At 42.7% G+C, this 8,549-nt stretch overlaps 2 long non-coding RNA genes across 2 annotated transcripts; both read left to right on the forward strand.

Annotated features, from left to right (window-relative positions):
* The first annotated feature begins 676 nt into the window (after nucleotides 1-676).
* Nucleotides 677-3,684, forward strand: LOC135500942 (uncharacterized). Its single transcript, XR_010449545.1, has 3 exons — nucleotides 677-827; nucleotides 934-1,014; nucleotides 3,392-3,684. It is a non-coding gene; the product is annotated as an uncharacterized LOC135500942 (long non-coding RNA).
* A 799-nt stretch (nucleotides 3,685-4,483) lies between these two features.
* Nucleotides 4,484-6,551, forward strand: LOC135501565 (uncharacterized). Its single transcript, XR_010449612.1, has 2 exons — nucleotides 4,484-5,293; nucleotides 5,599-6,551. It is a non-coding gene; the product is annotated as an uncharacterized LOC135501565 (long non-coding RNA).
* The last annotated feature ends 1,998 nt before the right edge of the window (nucleotides 6,552-8,549 follow it).

Here is an 8,549-nt window from a genome sequence, read left to right on the forward strand (position 1 = left end):
GAGACTGGTTGTACCCAATATCTAGCTGACAACTCTTTAACACCTTCAGCGCCGAACCACGTTGATCTGCGTGGCCTAAATCCCCTCCTCCTTTGAGCTGGTTATCGGAGTCTCATGGACTTCATGAAAGAACTACGCCATCGCCATCTTCAGGGCAAGGGAGGAACTGAAAAGACAAGAAAGGTCTTTTCAGTTCCTCCTTTGCCCTGAAGATGGCGATGGCGTAGTTCTTTCATGAAGTCATTTAAAGTTCTGAACAGACACCTGCCATTGATATAGCCTGATGGCTGCTAGCTAGCTGATCGTGGTGGGGAAAAAAACACGATTTGACCAGCCATAACTCTCAGCTGGACAGGCGGAGCAGCATAAGCTATCAATTCATCTGAGCGCACCCAACGTACGCGAAAACGGACCAATTTCAATTGCTCGGTGCGCCAACTTCAACTTGAATTAAAAAAAAAATTGCCATGTGTGAATACTACTGGCTATAAATTTCAACAATCATGTTACGTCACGTAGACTCGTTTAAAAATACCACAAAAGCCAAGTTTCCGCGAAGTTATGTCACTTGTTGCCCGACTCCTGTTCACCCGACCGTGACCAGTATTTGACCAATCAGCTTTATATGGTGAGCATTTTCGTGTATGGGTCAATGAAGTTGATTGAAAATCACAATTTGAATAGATGAGTGGTTTGGTAACCTCTCTGACGTAACGTACTCAATACGGGGCGTTGAATTTGGCTGTGCTCCTGGTATGACAGACCGGTTTTGGGAACACAAGCGTTCAGTTGTGTCGACGCCAAGTCGAAGCACTGGTTCAACATTGGTAAGTTCAGCCTGATTTCTCCACAACTTTTTCTCCCTAAATTTTGCAACTATTGTCTGATACAATGTACAATCTTATCTTATCTTTTCATTTTCATTTCTTGCAGACGCCAGACACGTTGTCCTGTCTAGCACACCACGTGCTGCCCAACTGGTTTATCACAAGATACGACGTGAACACCACCATGGTGAGTTATTATTCTCTATCGAAACTTCCTTGATCGCACATACATGTATTCTTTTGAAACTTCTCATCTGTGCAGCAGTGGCGGATCCAGAAATTTGGGAAAGAAGCGGGGGGGGGGGGGCGCTGCCCGACCAATGAGAACTCATTATAGAGCCGAAGGTGCAATCCTGAAAATGAGGGGGAGGGCTTGTAAAAATCTTGACTTCTTTAGGAGAGGTGCCCTAAAAATTCATTTCTATGAGAAAAAGGGATGACTCATGCGGGACCCCTAAATCCGCTACTGCTATCCAGAATATTTTCATACGCGGCTCAGCTGACCTTTGAAAGGAGGACACTGTTGGCCCATACCCTATCTATGGTACTATATCGTTCTGGCAGCAAGAAAATGAGACGATCGGTCATGTCTGCCATGTTTTATGACGTCACACGCCACGTGCTTGGCGCAATGTGTCACGTGCTCATAACACATTCTATCTCTGAACCAATCAGCCATTGATACTGTTACATGTGATATGTATGATGAGGAACTTGACTGGATCAGAAAGATAAGGCATACAATCGAAGTAGTTCAGAGACATTTACCTGAAGACATGGCAGAAATTACCAATCGTCTCATTTTACCTCTGTGCTGCCAACAATGCGACGATCGAGGATCAATCGGAGATCAGCATCCCAGAGCTTTGATAAACCCTGCCAGTTGTTACCCGGCTTGTGTTATGAAATGACCATGGTTTAGTGATACCCCCTCTTGTATTCAGTGGTATTAAAGGGACAACTGTGGTATGAGATATGGTGGTTTTCCTTTAAAAATGGCTCCCAGTAGAACCGTGACTTTTTAGTCCAAACAGGAAAATTGAAATACATCATTGAACTGCAATAAACAGTGCACAAAAACTGGGTGTAACCTTAGGCCTGCCTGAATTTCACAGGTCATGTCCAAAACTGCCTCGCACACTGGCGAAAATCGTTATTTGAGATAAGTGGCGGCGCATGGTGGCAATCATAGGTATTATCCTCCTGGCCAGGGAAATCCCACGCCCAGGTTGTCCCTTTAAAGCTGACATGCATGCATAAAAACCCTTATGGCCAAATTAGAAAAGACGGAAAGAATGTAGTGGCGAGGGTTCCGAGGTCGAACCCGCTCGAGGAATATTTTTTATTTTTTTCTTTCTCTGTGACCTGTCTCGTCAATGAACTTGTGTTTGTGCAGTCAAGTGAGACCTGTCGCTGGGTGTCTATCATGTTTCAAGTGCAGTTGGTCGTTTGGTGGTCGGGCGTTTGTGTTTTCTAACTTGGTCGTTTGGGTTTTTATGCATGTCATGTCAGCTTTAAGTATGTTTTCGCGTGGTCACGAAGATGATAAATGTGAATAATGACACCAATGCATTGGCCCTGCGGTCACGTGGTGGCTTTCAAAGATATCCTTGTGCCGTCGTTGGAAGCTGCTGAAAGCCACAGCAAACCAGCAGCAAACAAAATACTTAGGCTACTTAAAATTTCTTTCGGGAGCAGTTATAATCTGGTCACCATTGAATTTTACCTACAGCCCCTATACAAGTATAAAGATGGTGTGCGAAGATAAATGTCGGCCATTTTGTTACTATTTTAATATCTAACTGTATACGCCTGCTTAACCTTCTGCGAATTTTTTTCCTGAACCTTTCGGGCAGTGCAGTGTACATTTGTACACAGGTTCTCAGCCAATCAGAATCCGATAAATCTGTGTCGTCATCGCGGCGTCATCATGAAACAAGTAAGCTTGTAGTATTGTTTTGTGCTTGTTAATCAAATTTGAAGTACACAGTATCAAAATATACTGGGGGAAGACCATACACACGAGGCAGTATCGAAAGACAAGTCTCATTGCAGAGAAACATATTCCTACTGGAGGAAGACCATTCACATGAGACAAGTCTCATTGTATATTCATACTTAATATGATATCTAAAGGACTATCCCTTGGATCTTGGAGATGGGCTATTGTTATTGTCCTTTCTGTTGGTATGTTGCAGAAATAACTCAAATATCTAAAATCTAAATAACAAGGGAAAAGAAACGCGTTATAAAAATAAAATATAAAGAATAAAAAAGAAAAATGTTGTCCACAACCGGATTCGAACTCGCGACCTTTGGATCGAACATCGTAATCTGCAATTTCTGACGAGCGCTCTACCAACTGCTCTAAAGTTTCTATGACTTCTGACGTCATTTATTTGTCGAAATCTGATTGGCTGAAAGTCCCTGTACAAATGTACACTATAGTGCCCCAAAGTTCAGGAAAAAAAATTCGCTACCCGCCCTTTTCAGATAAAGAGTTAGCCCATCTATCACTTCGATCTATCTACCGTAGCTGTCATGGCCAATACTTTTTCTTTCAGAAGCCCCGACGTCCCTTGAACTTTCAAGAAATGGTTGGGTTTGGTCAAGGGACTGGTATTGGATCTGATATATTATCATAATTGTCACACCCTTTCGCTAAATATGAGGTCTTAAAAATGCTTGGTATTGCTCCTTGTGAGGTGTTACCCAACGTTAATGACGCCTGTCTGTATAAGTGGTACATACTTGACACCTATGGCGAAGGATGAGCCAGTTATTTTCGAGTTTGTACTTTGGGTGCATCTCGTTCCTCGGGTTGCATTGCGCCCGCGACCCCATAGGAGTTCCTGGTCTTGTCTTTTCGCCCCCAACCCCGATAAACTCTGTGTGCCGTGAACGAATGCTCATCAGGTCGACAGTTATTTGACGACGTAAATCCATCCATATTAACTGGCGCTGCGGCTGCGCTCAATAGACTCCGTTGGGGAGTCTGAGCCTGATGGGGTGTACCAGTCCAGCCGGTTATACCCGGTTGGTACGCTCTATGATATGGATCTCCAGCCACCTGTCAGCTAGGGGCAGACCCCAGTGTCTCAACCCTGGGTCTCAGAGGCGGTAACTTCTAGTCAGGCAGCGCGCTATGTCTGGTTAGGCGACATGGGTTACCAGGGCATCCACAGCCAAAATGGTTTGCACATGGAGGTCATCGCGACCGACTTGTGAGGGGGAAGAAGTGATGTCCATGGCGGTTTCAAATTGATCTGACGACCCCCGCGTCTTTGGACTGGAGGGGTTCATGTGGCCAAATCCTGTCAGCTAAATCCTATCGTTAGCATCATTCGCGGTACATGGAAACCAAGGGCATGGAACCCTTTTTTGTCTTGGTTTAATTTCTCTGAGGATTTCAATGATGATATATATATTTAGATCCACAGGTATAGTCGGTACATGTGGCGACTCGCCACATGAACATTTAAAATTTTTTTTTCGAGCATTGTAAAAAGTTATGAGAATAAATTTCCTCTTTGGACGTGTTTTTTTTTAACCAGAATGACAATCAAAAGTTTGTCACTGGAGAATTTCCCCATCCCCCACCCAGCCCTAGAATAATATACAGACTAAATAGTATATTTGGACTGTACTGGTAATATAGGTCAGTCACGAAAAATAAAATATATATTGGACTGTACTGGTAATATAGGTCAGTCACGAAGAATAGAATGATATTGGACTGTACTGGTAATAGAGGTCAGTCAAAAAAAAGAAATATATATTGGACTGTACTGGTAATATAGGTCAGTCACGAAAATATCTGAAAGTCTGTGCCCCATTGTTGACGAATATAATATCGTGAGGACTTTATCAATAGTCACGGTCCCTGGCCCCTCCCACATAAAAATCATTAGCAAGGTCACTGCAGGCAATAGCTTCAGCATTGTTATTGTATAAACGTGTCTTAAACATTATAAACGGCCCTATTTGTGGGGTTACATTGGGTTCTTGCTGGGGTAATGATGTCCATGTCCGATTCTGCGTTTTGTGGACTTGTAAATCAGTCCAGCAGTGACATTGCGTTTTGTGGACATGTAAGTCTGTCCCGCAGTACCAAGTTTCACCCCAGCAATTACCAATAAGACCTGCACGTGACCTTAAAGTAAATAGCTATGCAAGTGTGGTCGAGACAAAACGCGATGTATTCATTAGAAGAAGGAAATCTACGAAGAGGAGCTGGAACTGTCTGTCCAGCTCTCGTTTATGAAACAGTGGGCGATTTGAAAGACGTCTCCTGAACAGATCGCCCATTGTTCACTGAAGCAGCATTCGAATTGTCTCCAATTTTTTCAGGTGGATTGCTCCATCTCGTGTGGTTTCGCTGTCCCGTCCCAAGAATCGAGCCAATGCGACCGAGGCCACTTCTGAGAGACAAATATTCAGGATGCCAGATTTGTGGAACACATGAGGTAAATGAGATAAAATTCGATATGCTGGCTACAGTTCAAGGCTTTAGATCCGTCATCATGTGACTGATATTGGGACAAACCCGAGGCAGGTTGACCACCATTGCCTGACAATTCAATTTAATTGATTCATCTTATTAGTGCCAACGAGGCTGTCACAGACATAAACATGTTTATAGACATATTACTGATATGCTTTAATAGAAGATTTTTAAAAAAAACGTCATGAAAAATGATCAAATACTTCAATTTCTTAAATTGAATATTTCAATGTTTCTTGGTATCTAAATCTTCCCTTTCTATTCCAGGCCAGTAGTCAAGAGCCATGATCAGGGAACAGCAGTTCCCAACGGAATTGACCCTTTTCTTGTTGTAATTCATGCTGTTGGCTCAGAATGGGTTGACACTCGCCTGTTTTCGACCCTGAAAATTCAACATCGAACATTGTTACTCTTTGTTAAAAGTGAACCTTGCAAAATATGTGCTTATTCCTGAAATCAATAGCACTTCATGTATGTACTCGCTGATCCAGAATATTGCTATTTCTTGTTCCGTTTTCAATGTGGCAATCCATTTACCGTATCTGAGCTATTTCACAGCACAAGAAGTGCAACATTACAGCAATGGAGCTATTTCTTCATCACGGCAAAAATGTGTTTCTACATTGTTTTACTCAAATGATGCATGGATGAGCCTTATTGATATATTTGTTTTCAAGAGGAATTGGTTGTAGGTTTTCTTTCTTTTTTCTTAAGGCAGGCCTAATTTAACAGAAGGCCTAAATTTTAGGTAGGATATTATTTCTACTATAGGCCCATATCAGTTTTGAGATCAATTTCCTCTTGAAGACAATAAACGTCAATCGAGTCTCGGCACCATTTTGATTGGGCGGTTTTGGGCTAAAATACAGTACAAGAGAATGCTCCATTGGTGTTAACAGAATATGTCATTGTTTTGGTCAGCAAGCAGTTCTTGCCACCTTGAAAGCGGTCACGGTTACTTACGACTTGTACATTGTTCAATTGTTATTATGCTATTGTCATTTGCCTTTGCCCCCCCCCCCCCCCCTCCTTATCGACACTCACAGTGCACCACCCTCCATCCCATGCCCCGCATGCGCACTGACCCAACATCTGATCCCTTGACACGCTTGCTCAAGCGGCTCAAGCGGCGTCAGCAGTATCAACGTTGTGTTATTGTATTCCAAGTTTTGCATTATTCATATGTATGTACTTGCCAAATAAATGTTGTCATATCATAACCTTCGTCTCTTGTCCTTCGGTCAATAAGTGTGCGGATCACTCTCAACAAGTTCGATAAACACACTACACTATCTTCACGTGCAACAATTTACGGTCAGCCTTTTCTGATTCCGCATGCCGGCCACTAATTCTAAGTTTTGTAGTATATATTATGTATTTGCCCAATAAAAGTTGCCATATCATCAGGCTTTGTCTCTTGTCCTTCGGTCTCTCAGCGTGGGGGACACTCTCGAAAAGTTAGATTTATGCACTTACCAAACGACACCAAATGCACCTTCCTCACCAAAATACCTCACGCCTGCTGACAGGGACGAAATATCCCAGAGTCTATACCGTAACTTAATTTGCATCCCGTTCAATCCAGAATGACATATCATCAGCCTTTGTCTCTTGTCCTTCGGTCTCTCAGCTTGGGGGACACTCTCGAAAAGTGAGATTTATGCACTTACCAAATGCACCTTCTTCACCAAAAATACCTCACGCCTGCGGTCAGGGACGAAATAGCCAGAGTCTGTACCGTAACTTAATTTGCATCCCGTTTCAACCCCGAATGAGATAGCCAACTTGTATGTAAGCAGTTGACGATCGAGAAGAAGACCGTTTTTCCAAGCCTTGCGGAGACCAACGTCTATGTATGACGACAGTTCTGAAGAGCTCTGTCTGGTTTCCTATATCTGTATAGCCATCATGGTATCAATGATTGAGCCGATTTACGAATATCGCGTAACTGAACTTAAGCAGGATTTCATGACACCACAGACCATCTTTCATACATCTTCACTCGTGAGGGTTTGCAAAATCTGCCTAGATAAAAAAAATTTACTGACAAAGTCCCATTTCTCCACTACTCACGGAAAATAACTGGCGCTCAATGTGTGTATCTATGTGTCCCTGGAGTTCGACGGATGTGACATTACAGAGCGTCCGATTTAGTCTCGTAAAGAGACGCGAATTATTCCCGGACATTCAAACTTGTGTTGTATCCTATCCTTACGATGTATGGTTATCCCTAAAGATGTGCTAAAAGCCTGCATCTTTAGTATTGGATGAGGCATCCTGCAGACAGTCCGCTGTACGCTCTTAAGACACTGACACCCAATCTCTGCCCAGAGTAACCCGTGCTTAGAGTAACTGGTAAACCACAATCGTCACTTGAAGACAAAGCATTTGCTGGTGTTTATTCATATCATCTCCTCAAACACTGCTCGAGTACTTCTTGGGTGGTACCTGGTTCGAGACAACTAACTGAGCTATAATTAACCTGAAGTGCTATTTGATGAGGGCACATGAGCTTTGTCCCTTTAGTTCGAAGGATGTGACACCTCACAGTGTCCAATGCAGCTCCATGAGAGAAAAGGACACTAATACATTCACAGGACTTTCAAACTGCTGGGAGCGTCCCTACAGAAGTCTGACAAGACCACTAATGAATATTAATAGGTTGGAGGGTCGAGGCCTATCAATTAGACGAGTGCATGTTTTTAACTCTCAAGTAAATATTTGGAGAGGTATTGAAAAAATATTTGCTGTGGCAAGTCTACAGATATAAAGAAATTATTTGATGAAAAAATTAATTTCGAATTTTGCTAATTGGGTAATAGGGGGCGTGTTTTGAGTTTTTTCTGCCAGTTGGCTGAAAAGAGTGGAAATATCAAAGTCTGTCTAATTTGTCGATTATCAAAAAATTTCCGTGGTCAACCACCAGTTTATTTTTCACCATTTACTTGCCCGACTGTCCGGAATAACATAATCTAAATTTCAGATTCACAACCGCACGCAGTATTTGATGCGTCGCGTTCAAACATTGACAATTTAACTGCTAAAAGGCTTAAAAAATCAATTGTGGTCTTGTCTCGCGGTGAAGCGGACAACTACGCCATCTTCAGTGCAAGGCAGGAACTGAAAGTACCGTGAAAATACCGTTTGGTCTTTTCAGTTCCTACTTTGCCCTGAAGATGGCGATGGCGTAGTTCCTTCATGAAGTCCATGAGACTCCG

This window comes from Lineus longissimus, chromosome 17 (assembly GCF_910592395.1).
Source record: "Lineus longissimus chromosome 17, tnLinLong1.2, whole genome shotgun sequence".
Classification (NCBI taxonomy): Eukaryota; Metazoa; Nemertea; class Pilidiophora; order Heteronemertea; family Lineidae; genus Lineus; species Lineus longissimus.